Below are 12,499 nucleotides of genomic sequence, written 5' to 3' on the forward strand. Positions count from 1 at the left end.
ACAAGCCATCAAACAAAGCCGAGCTGCTTGAATTTTTGCGCCAGGAGTGGCATAAAGTCACCCAACATCAATGTGAAAGACTGGTGGAGAGCATGCCAAGACGCATGAAAGCTATGCTTGAAAATCAGGGTTATTCCACCAAATAATGATTTCTGAACTCTTCCTAAGTTAAAACATTAGTATTGTGGTGTTTTAAAAATGAATATGAACTTATTTTCTTTGCATTATTCGAGGTCTGACAACACTGCATCTTTTTTGTTATTTTGACCAGTTGTCATTTTCTGCAAATAAATGCTCTAAATGACAATATTTTTATTTGGAATTTGGGAGAAATGTTGTCAGTAGTTTATAGAATAAAACAAAAATGTTCATTTTACCCAAACACATACCTATAAATAGTAAAACCAGAGAAACTGATAATTTTGCAGTGGTCTCTTAATTTTTTCCAGAGCTGTATATATTTTTCAAACAAGCGCAAGGTGGTGGTGCAAGCTCTGTCTCACAGTGAGGAGAAAAATTAGGCACTATTATCTTGTGGATTCTGAGATGTTAGTAAAGGTTCCGAAATAATTGTATTTTATCTTGCTCTTAATTGTATTAATACTTGTACTGTGATTCTTGAAATGTATTTTTGTTTACGACTGTAAGTCGCCCTGGATAAGGGCGTCTGCTAAGAAATAATAATAATGACACAGATAATGACCCTTGTCCAACAGAATGTTATAATACAGTAGTGTACCAAATTTGAAGATATCGCAAAGCATGTGTCAACTATCATTGGTAATGGTTCTTAATTTCTAATGAACAAATAAGAAACCTTACCTTATAATTAAGCATTGGAAAAATGAAGGATTCTGTGCTTGACATGGGATGCTGTGCTTGACATTGCATTTTAGATCACAAGGACTTAAAATGCAAATCAAAAGAAATGAATTCTCACAGTAAAAAAAAAAAAAGTGATTTTTTTTATAGGAAGAGAATAAAGAACAGCCAAAAAAAAAAAACCTTAGTCTTGGGGGACCATCCCACTAAAAAACGCTTCGTCCTAAAAGGGTTCAATTCAAATATCACTACTTTTATAACTTATCAGCCTGTGATGCAACTCATGTCTTGGCAAAGTACTGAATTATTTATTAAGAAACAAAATAAAGCACACATAAAAAATAGAAGAATATGAAGCCAATATCTCAAAGCGTTTGGTCTTTATTTTCCAGAAACGAACGTCGCATGACCGCAATTTGGCAGCCATCTTAGGTCACAGATCAACGTGACCAGTAGTTAGATTTTTCTAGAGGAGTTTCCACAATGCAGAGAATATAAATTCAACATTGCGATCAGTTCAGAAGATCAAAGCAGTTATAGGTGTGATGAGGCTGGTAATGTCTGCAGATTTACAAAAAACATACAAGCTTCCCTCACGTGGATGCTTAAAGAAAAGCCATTTAAATGTCATATCAAGATGCCACCCAACACTGAAAATATTAACTGGCTGACGTGGACATAGACCTTTGGGAGACAGTCCCCATAATGTGACATTCAACAGTATATTGTAGCGCCCTTTCTGATTTAACATGAAATCACCTTGTGGGGACATATTATATGTCTCCCAAAGGTAGAGACTTATCAAAAACAATATTTCTCTCCAGTAGCGACAGGCTCCGAGACTGATAATTAATGGAGTGACTTGTGGAGATATACACTGCTGTGAAAAAGTCTTAGACATTTTGCACAATTTTATTTCTTTTTTCTGGAGGGGGGGGGGGGGGGCGGGTTATACTACCATAGAATCAACCTGATTTAATACTACCATGTCATGTATACATTTTATATCAAATAAAAATACATCCCCCCCCCCCCCCCGTTGAGAACCATACCTACAGTGAAACATGGAGGAGGCTCGGTTATGTTTTGGGGCTGCTTTGCTGCGCCTGGCACAGGGTGCCTTGAATCTGTGCAGGGCACAATGAAATCTCAAGACTATCAAGGCATTCTGGAGCGAAACATACTGCCCAGTGTCAGAAAGCTCTGTCTCAGTCGCAGGTCATGGGTCCTCCAACAGGATAATGACCCAAAACACACAGCTAAAAGCACCCAAGAATAGATAAGAACAAAACATTGGACTATTCTGAAGTGGCCTTCTATGAGTCCTGATCTGAATCCTATCAAACATCTATGGAAAGAGCTGGATAAATGTGATGGGTTAGCTACTACAACACTTCATATTAGCTGCTCAAGTATAGTTTATTTTGAGATATTGTAACTCGAGAATGTGTCTAAGACTTTTGCACAGCAATGTACATTTGGTGGCTTTTGTCTGCATTAGAGATGAACACACAAGTAAATGCCTCAAACTGTATCTACCTGGGTTGTTTAGGCAGCAACTTTCAAGCCAATCCAGCTGTCCCTTGTTCTGAATGTCTTCTGGTTGTCCATCATTGTGAGGCCCTTCCTGTCCTCCTTCAGTTGTGAACATACCTCTTGTTACTTTAGTCCCGATCCCATTGAGGGGATTCTCTATCTCAGCCACCCCTTGAAGTCTCCCACCTAGCTGGCCCCTGTCTGAATAAGACTCTTGTTCCGAAGTTTCTGAAAGAAGAGAATCACATGCACGGTAACAGTAGATGTGAAACACATGAAATCACTTTGTAGGGGCATGTTATATGTCTCCCAAAGGTAGAGAGAGTCCCCATAATGTGATATTCAGCAGTATATAGTGAAGTACTTCCTGATTTAATTACCATATTCCAAGAGTGGGGAAGGATCCAAGGGTTTCTGCCCATCCATTTTCTCAGCCATCTCTTGGTTCTCTGCCATCTTGAGTCCTTCAACCATGAGTAATGTGGCATGGACCTTAAGAAAAAAATAAATAATAATAATAATAATAATAATAATAATAATAATAATAATAATAATAATAATAATTGACCACTACACTGCCTGTGCACTAACATGGATTTGTGGTTTGCGGATAACATTTACATTTTTATATGGACATATACATGTAAACAAAAGTTGCAGTTTTGACAGTTAACTACCATATTCCTTCATTTTAAGATGCACTTTAACCATTATTTTGCTTCTCAAAAATATCCTGCGTCTTAAATTAGAGTACAGTAGTGATGTGTGTATTAAAAATCACCAACAAAAGACGCGACTACCCGAGTACATAAACAGCAAAGTGACTGACTGACGAGAAAAGGCGAACAAAGACGTCCCTGCCCGATCTCGAATCATCCATGACATGCAGGCAGCCATTTTCAAAGAAGCATCATTAGCTTCCTGAGGAATTTAAAAAGATATGTTTTTACTACTTCAGTGTTTCTAACAAATGTTTCTGATCAGACCCCCATATTTTTCGACATGCCAAGCAATACCACAGTTCACAAATTGGGAGAAAAACAGGTGTGAGTAATGATGACTGGAAATGGGAAGCAGCACATAACTGTATGCTGTGTGTGATAGCAAACAACTGCAAACTGCCTCCATATCAATCAATCAATCAATCAATCAATCTTTAGTTTTGTATAGCGCTTTACATGATAAAAAACACATACAAATATATATATATATATATATATATACAGACGTGCTCAAATTTGTTGGTACCCTTACAGCTCATTGAAATAATGCTTCATTCCTCCTGAAAAGTGATGAAATTAAAAGCTATTTTATCATGTATACTTGCATGCCTTTGGTATGTCATAGAATAAAGCAAAGAAGCTGTGAAAAGAGATGAATTATTGCTTATTCTACAAAGATATTCTAAAATGGCCTGGACACATTTGTTGGTACCCCTTAGAAAAGATAATAAATAATTGGATTATAGAGATATTTCAAACTAATTAGTTTCCTTAATTAGTATCACACATGTCTCCAATCTTGTAATCAGTCATTCAGCCTATTTAAATGGAGAAAAGTAGTCACTGTGCTGTTTGGTACCATTGTGTGCACCACACTGAACATGGACCAGAGAAAGCAAAGGAGAGAGTTGTCTGAGGAGATCAGAAAGAAAATAATAGACGAGCATGGTAAAGGTAAAGGCTACAAGACCATCTCCAAGCAGCTTGATGTTCCTGTGACAACAGTTGCAAATATTATTAAGAAGTTTAAGGTCCATGGAACTGTAGCCAACCTCCCTGGGCGCGGCCGCAAGAGGAAAATCGACCCCAGAGTGAACAGAAGGATAGTGCGAATGGTAGAAAAAGAACCAAGGATAACTGCCAAAGAGATACAAGCTGAACTCCAAGGTGAAGGTACGTCAGTTTCTGATCGCACCATCCGTCGCTTTTTGAGCGAAAGTGGGCTCCATGGAAGAAGACCCAGGAGGATTCCACTTTTGAAAGAAAAACATAAAAAAGCCAGACTGGAATTTGCTAAAATGCATATTGACAAGCCACAATCCTTCTGGGAGAATGTCCTTTGGACAGATGAGTCAAAACTGGAGCTTTTTGGCAAGTCACATCAGCTCTATGTTCACAGACGAAAAAATGAAGCTTTCAAAGAAAAGAACACCATACCTACAGTGAAACATGGAGGAGGCTCGGTTATGTTTTGGGGCTGCTTTGCTGCGCCTGGCACAGGGTGCCTTGAATCTGTGCAGGGCACAATGAAATCTCAAGACTATCAAGGCATTCTGGAGCGAAACGTACTGCCCAGTGTCAGAAAGCTCTGTCTCAGTCGCAGGTCATGGGTCCTCCAACAGGATAATGACCCAAAACACACAGCTAAAAGCACCCAAGAATGGATAAGAACAAAACATTGGACTATTCTGAAGTGGCCTTCTATGAGTCCTGATCTGAATCCTATCGAACATCTATGGAAAGAGCTGAAACTTGCAGTCTGGAGAAGGCACCCATCAAACCTGAGACAGCTGGGGCAGTTTGCTCAGGAAGAGTGGGCCAAACTACCTGTTAACAGGTGCAGAAGTCTCATTGAGAGCTACAGAAAACGTTTGATTGCAGTGATTGCCTCTAAAGGTTGTGCAACAAAATATTAGGTTAGCGGTCCCATCATTTTTGTCCATGCCATTTTCATTTGTTTTCTTATTTACAATATTATGTTGAATAAAAAATCAAAAGCAAAGTCTGATTTCTATTAAATATGGAATAAACAATGGCGGATGCCAATTACTTTTGTCAGTTTCAAGTTATTTCAGAGAAAATTGTGCATTCTTCGTTTTTTGTGGAGGGGTACCAACAAATTTGAGCACGTCTGTATATATATATCAATAATCAGAAAATAGAACACACATAGAAATTTATATATATATATATATATATATATAAAATCAGCAATAAAACACACATATAATTATATGTTATATACATATACAGAAGCGAGAGAATATCACTTTAAAAACTTGCGTAAGCTAAGCTATACAAGTGTGTTTTTAAATGAGATTTAAAAGCATTGGCAGAAGGAGCTTCCTTTATAGTACTGGGAAGTCGTTCCATAATTTCGGTGCAATGTAACTCAAGCATCTACCACCTGAGTTTTGTTTCTGAATACTTGGTATGGAAAGTAGCCTGGCATCCTGTGATCGAAGTGGACGATTAGGAACGTATGGTTTTAAAAGATCCTTTAAATAGGGTGGAGCTAAGCAATTTAGAGCCTTGTGGGATAATAATAGCACCTTAAAATCGATCCTAAATCGAACAGGAAGCAAATGCAAGGACGCTAGCACAGGGGTGATATGATCTTGTTTCTTACTCCCAGTTAAAACTCTTGCAGCAGCATTCTGTACAAGTTGCAGCCGAGATATAACATTGTTACTAATACCAGCAAAAAGGCTGTTACATTAATCAATCCTTGAAGATATAAAAGCATGCACCAATCTCTCTGCATTCTGCTTGGAAAGCATACCTCTCAGTCTAGCTATGTTTCTTAAATGAAAAAAGAACATTTTTGTAACATTTTTAATGTGTGATTCAAAGGAGAGGTCTGAATCAAAAGTGACACCTAGGTTTTTTTTATCTCTGCTCTAGAATCTGTACAGAGACCGTCGAGTAGAAAATCAGATGAATCTATGTTCTTGTATTGCTTCTGAGGTCTCATTATCATCAATTCTGTTTTGTCTGAGTTTAACATTAAAAAGCTTTTAAACATCCAATGTTTAATGTCAGCAAGGCAGGTATTCAAAATATTAGCAGCAGATACATCACCCTGTTTGAGAGACAGGCAAAGCTGAGTGTCATCAGCATAGCAATGAAAATGAACTCTGTGTCTACGAATGATATTTCCCAAAGGTAACATATATAGAGAGAACAGAATTGGGCCAAGAATTGAACCCTGAGGAACCCCACACGTAACCTTTGACATAAAATAGGTCGCCTCCTCAACTTTAACAAACTGAAACCTATTAGAGAGATAGGATCTGAACCAGAACAAGACAGTACCTGACAATCCCACTAAATGTTCAAGGCGATTAATTATGACAGAATGATCAATGGTGTTGAAAGCAGCACTTAGATCCAGTAGAACAAGTACTGAAGGCGAGCCCATGTCAGAAGTCATCAACATATCATTTACCACTCGAATTAGTGCCGTCTCGGTGCTATGATAAGGCCTGAAACCTGACTGAAATTTCTCAGAAATATTCTGTGCAGCAAGAAATCTATTTAATTGTTCAGCCACTACTCTTCTAACACTTTGGACAAAAAAAGGGAGATTAGAAATAGGCCTGTAATTATTAAGCACATTGGGATCAAGGGTAGGCTTCTTGAGCAGGGGTTTTACTACGCAGTCTTCAAAGAATTTGGAACAGTACTTGATGAGAGTGAGCTGTTAATAATATTTAAAACTGTGTTATTTATTTTTGGATATACTTTTCTCAAAAGTGTAGTAGGAATGGGATCTAATGCACATGTTGTGGGTTTAGTCTTTTTAATTATGGCATCCGGCTCTTGTTCACATGTCAAGCAAAAGTGCTGTAAGATTTGGTTGGGTTCAGACGGACCAAGAATATTTGTATAATTGTTTATATCAGTATGTAGTTGCTCAACTGATTCCTAATGTCGGTCACTTTTTTATTGAAGTGATTCACAGCTTACTGGAGGAATATTCTGTGTAACGCGCTCTGATTGCGGATTTGTTAATCTTGCTGTTGACTGAAAAATAAATCTTGTATTGTTCTGATTTTTGTCAACAAGATCGGAGAAATAAACAGATCGAGCTAAAGACAGTGACGTTCTATATGTTAAAATACTATCTTTCCAGCTTTGATAATATATCTGAAGTCCAGTCGATCTCCCATCTGCGTTCTAATTTGCGACACATACGTTTATGCATACGTGTTGTATCATTAAACCAAGGAGAAAATATTTTTGTAGATAGTTTCTTTATTTTATAAGGTGCAATAGTGTCAAGACTATTTGCCAGAGTGGCGTTATATTTATCCACCAAATCTCCGACCACTCCTGACTGAATAATTCACAACACAGAGTTTGTTATTCATTTAGCAGGGGACAATTCTATATTGTGTTTATCTAGATTTTTATTGTAGTTTTTGGGGTTTTTGTTTGTAATTGTTTGACTTAAATATAATTGGCTCAGTAGTACTTCAATCTTTAAACCGAGGTCCTGTCCACATTGTGTGGATGTTAAAGATCCCATGGCACTCTTCGTAAGAGCAGGTATGTTAATCCCGGTGTCATGGCCAAATCCAAAAAGCAGGTTATACAATCCGGCCTACCTAAAGTCCCTCTACCTTAATTAGGGTTAAAAGTGTGTTTGTGCCCCACTTCCCCCCCTCCCCCGGACCCTCTTGTAATGAGGCCTCCGTCTCAATGGGTAACTCTCCTAGTTAAATAAATAGTCTCTGTAAGTTGTTTCTGACAAAAGCGTCTGCTCAATGACTAAAATAATGATTATATACGATTATGAAGTTGTGATGTCAGGCTTTAATCACAGCCTGTGTATTTGTAGATGGATCTTGTCTTCATTACACTAAAACAAATAAAACGACAAGTTAACACATGACCTCCAGGTGTACTTGGAAAATGTTGTATTTTTATGTTTTTGGTTGGCAACACCCTGTAATTACATTCACTGCAGTATAATAAAAACACAAATACTACAGTACTGTTTATATAGTAATATCAAAGGTATAGTTGGGCCAATCCAATGTTAACGGCTCCTACTCAGCCTGTTCTGTTTTTCCAAATTTTACATTTATGTTATTGATACATGAACTATACGTCTTAAACTATCAAGCTCATCAATATGGCATTTTCACCTGTACAGTATTTCCATGATTCATGATAGATAGTGAAACAAGTAAAAGAGGATACAAGTTACAGGAGACAGCATAATTGCATGGGCTCGGACCGCCGAGTGAGGGAATACAGTGGGCGTACATGTATATGATTCGTTTTGATCAGATTCATAACTTTATTTATTTTTTATATTTCATTACGAGTAACTTAAAATATTGGACAAGTTCACAAAAATAAACCAACTTGAAATGTTATACGCTCAATACAAAACACTATTCTCTGGCAACTTATGATATGAAAAGTAAAATAATGTAAACTAATGTACCGTATATTACAGCCGGCCTAAACTCATATATTGTAATACAGTACAGTAAAAAATAAAAGTTAAACAGGGGTGCACAGTACCTTACTATAGATCTTCTGACTACAACGTAGCAAAAAAATAATTTTATGGAAGTATGCATAGTAGTCGGCCGATTGAGCTGATAAACAACTGTAAAAAACTGTCTTTCCCGCCTGCTTTTCCCGCTGTCATACAGTTGCTATGCGCTTATGTCACTGCTATTTTTGAAACTCAAACGCAAACATATATATTTTTTGAACATTGCTCGCATTATGCAATTATCCAAATTAAAATGCAATGAACAACGGACTTCGGGACCGCGAAATGTGCATTTAGTACCATACAATCATAGAAAATTATGCGCTTAAAAACGGGACCAGCTGCATGCTATGCAGTTAAGCAATTATTATACAATTATTCAATATGCAAATAAGTGGAGTCGACTCTACATCAGATTTGGCTGTGTATTTTTCATGCATCAATCTATGGTCTACCAGTTCTTAAATATTGTATAGCAAAAGTTGAATGTATGCAATCAGTGTTATGTACATACTCTACTGATAACGACTGCAGTGTAGCTTTGAATATGTCTAGTATCAAACGGAATAAAAAAAGTGTTACTTCTGTAATGACATCAAAAATCCTACTGAACTAAAGTAGAACATTTCTACTGAAATACCTCAAGTTACCATCATAAATAAGAAGCTCTAGCATCAGGCAACAGCAAGCACAGTACAAATTGTAATAATCCAATTAAATGTTTTTCCTGCTTGGCTGACGACCCAATCAAAACGATGCATTTGCAACCCAACTTTGCTTGTTTTGTGTGGCTTAACATTTGGAGAGAGAAAAAGAAAATCTGCAACTGCAGGTGAATTCGAGGGTTCCCCCCCATCCCCACCAAATGGAACAGAGACAAAAGTATTTACCCGCCAAACTGGCTCTGGCCAGAAGCAAACGTATGATATAATATGCCATACATATATATGTCCACTGTACAAAATTATCCGAACAAAGTCATTCTTCTTGTTTAAACTTAGCACAGGAAAATTCCTTGAAGCTCCAAATTACCATTTGTAAAAAAAATGATAAAACGTTCATGCACCCGCATTTCCACATGCCTTTGAAACGTGTTTTTTTTGTTTACTACTACAGTCAAAAAACTTAAAATAAACCCAAACAGTTAAGCACACAACTTAACATAAACCTAAATCTAACCTATGTCAAAACTCTACATTTTTTAAAGACATACTGTAAGATGTATTTTATATCTCATTGCAATCCAGAAATGTAAAATCAGAAACGTATTAAGTACAGTAGAGTACATACATTAGGCCTAACTCGTATTAAGCACAGTACTGTACATACATTTTTTTTCAAGATTTTAAACGCTTCCCACTTCATATGTTCTTAAACATGTTGTCAATAGTTTAAATCATTAACATAATTGACTAGCAATAGATAGCAATATAGTGGGATTACATTTTCTCCATTTTAAATTGTGAACTAGAATATTGTGCAAATGTTTAATTCATTACATAGAAGGCATTAAAATATGTCCTAGTCTGGAGGGGTGGGCCGTCCCCAAATATATATCGGCAAGTAAAATATTTCACTGAATTACCTGAAGTTAGATTAATCATGAAGTCTATTTTTTTTTCAGCGATGGAAAATGTCTTACAGCTAAATTAATATATAGGCCTACCTGCGTAAGTCTCTGCAAGTGACGCTAGCTACCACGATTAATGATTTGATATAAGAGATTCTCGATAGTGTCAGTAAATTACTTCGTGTTGTGAAGAAGGTCTCTTCAAGATAAACATTCTGTAGCAGTTGAAGAACAACTTTGTGTTAATTTAAAAAATCTCAAACTTCCTTTGGCAGCGATATACAGTAAACAAATAGCAGAAAGTGTTTAATGTATGTGCTTAAATATGGAATATATAACACGCATACATATAACAGTATGCATTTGTATTTTATTCTATTTGGCAAAACATTATCGTCTCACTTTTTTTTTTTTAGAACCTACGCTATACAAGATCATAAGCATTTACAGCAGTGGTACTCAATTACATTCTCTGGCGGGCCAGATAAGGACATTTCCAAACCTTGGGGGGCCACAGGGCGCTCAAGATGTGCGTAGTGGTGGGGGGTTGTTTAAATGGTCGTGAAAATCTGACTATCCGATCAGACTTTACATACAGTAACAAAACGTTGCAAAACTGCACTTGCACCAATCAACTAATACATCTCAGAAATAACTACTTAACAAGTTACAATGTTTGATCACCATTAATAATAAAAATATTAAGCAAATACCATTTCCTGACCAGTATTCAAATGACACCTTGCAAACAAACAATTATACAAATCTCACTGTAATGCTATTAAAACAGCATGTTATTCATTTTAATTTTATTAAAACTAGAAAATGTTCTGACAATCACTGTGCTGCAAGCATTCAAGTTAACTAACGAAAGCTCGTTAGTTAACTTGAATGCTTGCAGCACAATACTATTTATCCTAAAATATGTAAAACTGTACTATTCCAGAATAGGTTGTGAAGGCTTTACTTTGCTCCACTGGATTAACTATAAAAGTATACACTTTCCACGTGTGTATTTCAGGCAGAAACAGTACATAAGTAGATATCGCTTTTTTCTTTCTTTTTTTATCCCTGCCATTGTAGTTTCTTCGCAATAAACAAAGTGGCAAATGACACATTTTCATGAAGTAACAGCATTACTGGGGTTTACTTTTTCTTTTTTAAGCTGTGCATGCAAGTGAAAACTGTCAAATGTAACTTAAATAAACGCTTCAAAAAATATATGTGGAAAAGGTGGCGTTGTACAAAACCCCCCCACAATTTTCGTTTATTACTCTCCTCATAACAGAAAATAGGATCACAACAAAACAAAACGTTGATCACTATACGTAGCATGTACCTTTGCCCAGTGTCTGGAAAGTGTGAAGCACTTTCGAGCGATGTGCATTACCTGCAGCGGTCTGTATCCCTCGATTCTGACTCGCTTGCCAAATCTGAAGCATCACTTTGTTGTTGTTGGTTTTTATGTTAATCTCACACATCACTTGCCATTTTAGACACAGACGTCGACTTTTTGGCTTCGAATGAATGTGCAGCAATGTTTGTAAGAATATTCAGATAGTTTCAGCGCACTGAAGAAAATAATATTCCTACCGCTGTTTTCATATTGCACAAAGCCTTCTTTCATTGCTCAACAAATGAGGCACTAAAACTACGTAAATTGGCGGAGATTTGTGACGCCTGCCAAAATGAGAGCTCATCAGAAATAAAGCTTGGCCAGTCAGCTGACTTGTTCTTCTATTAGGCTGCCAAAAAAAACGAGTGTTAGGGGAAGCAAACGTATTTCCTAAATGAACAAATTATTATTAGTTTCTCCAGTACTGAAGGCACAAACACTCATTATTATCACTGATTACCAGTTTTAACCGGACAGAAACACAGATCTGACCCGTGTGTGCTGAACTATAGGCTATTCAATGCCTCCCTATTTATTCAGTGAAATGAACGGTCGAAAGCAACGCTACCAGGCACTGACGTCAGACAGTTATCTTTTTTGGTTCAATTTCGGTAAAACCAGGACCCCTCCGAAAATATATACCCCGTTGCACATCTACACTCCCGGGACTATGTGTATGCCAAGTGTGGTTCCTAAATTAGCAGTACTTTTCGAGATACAGGTGTATACAAAAGCGTCTTCATTTTTCTTTTTTTTCTTTTTTTTTTTTTTAAAAAGCTGTTTTCTTCGCCATGCTGTATCTCAAAAAGTATTTCACCAGATGCTACCCCGTTCACAGGGTTTGTTGAGCCTGTCAATCCGACCCCCCCCCCACACACACACACACACGCACACACACACACACACACACACACACACACACACACACACACACACAC

This window comes from Acipenser ruthenus, unplaced genomic scaffold (assembly GCF_902713425.1).
Source record: "Acipenser ruthenus unplaced genomic scaffold, fAciRut3.2 maternal haplotype, whole genome shotgun sequence".
Classification (NCBI taxonomy): Eukaryota; Metazoa; Chordata; class Actinopteri; order Acipenseriformes; family Acipenseridae; genus Acipenser; species Acipenser ruthenus.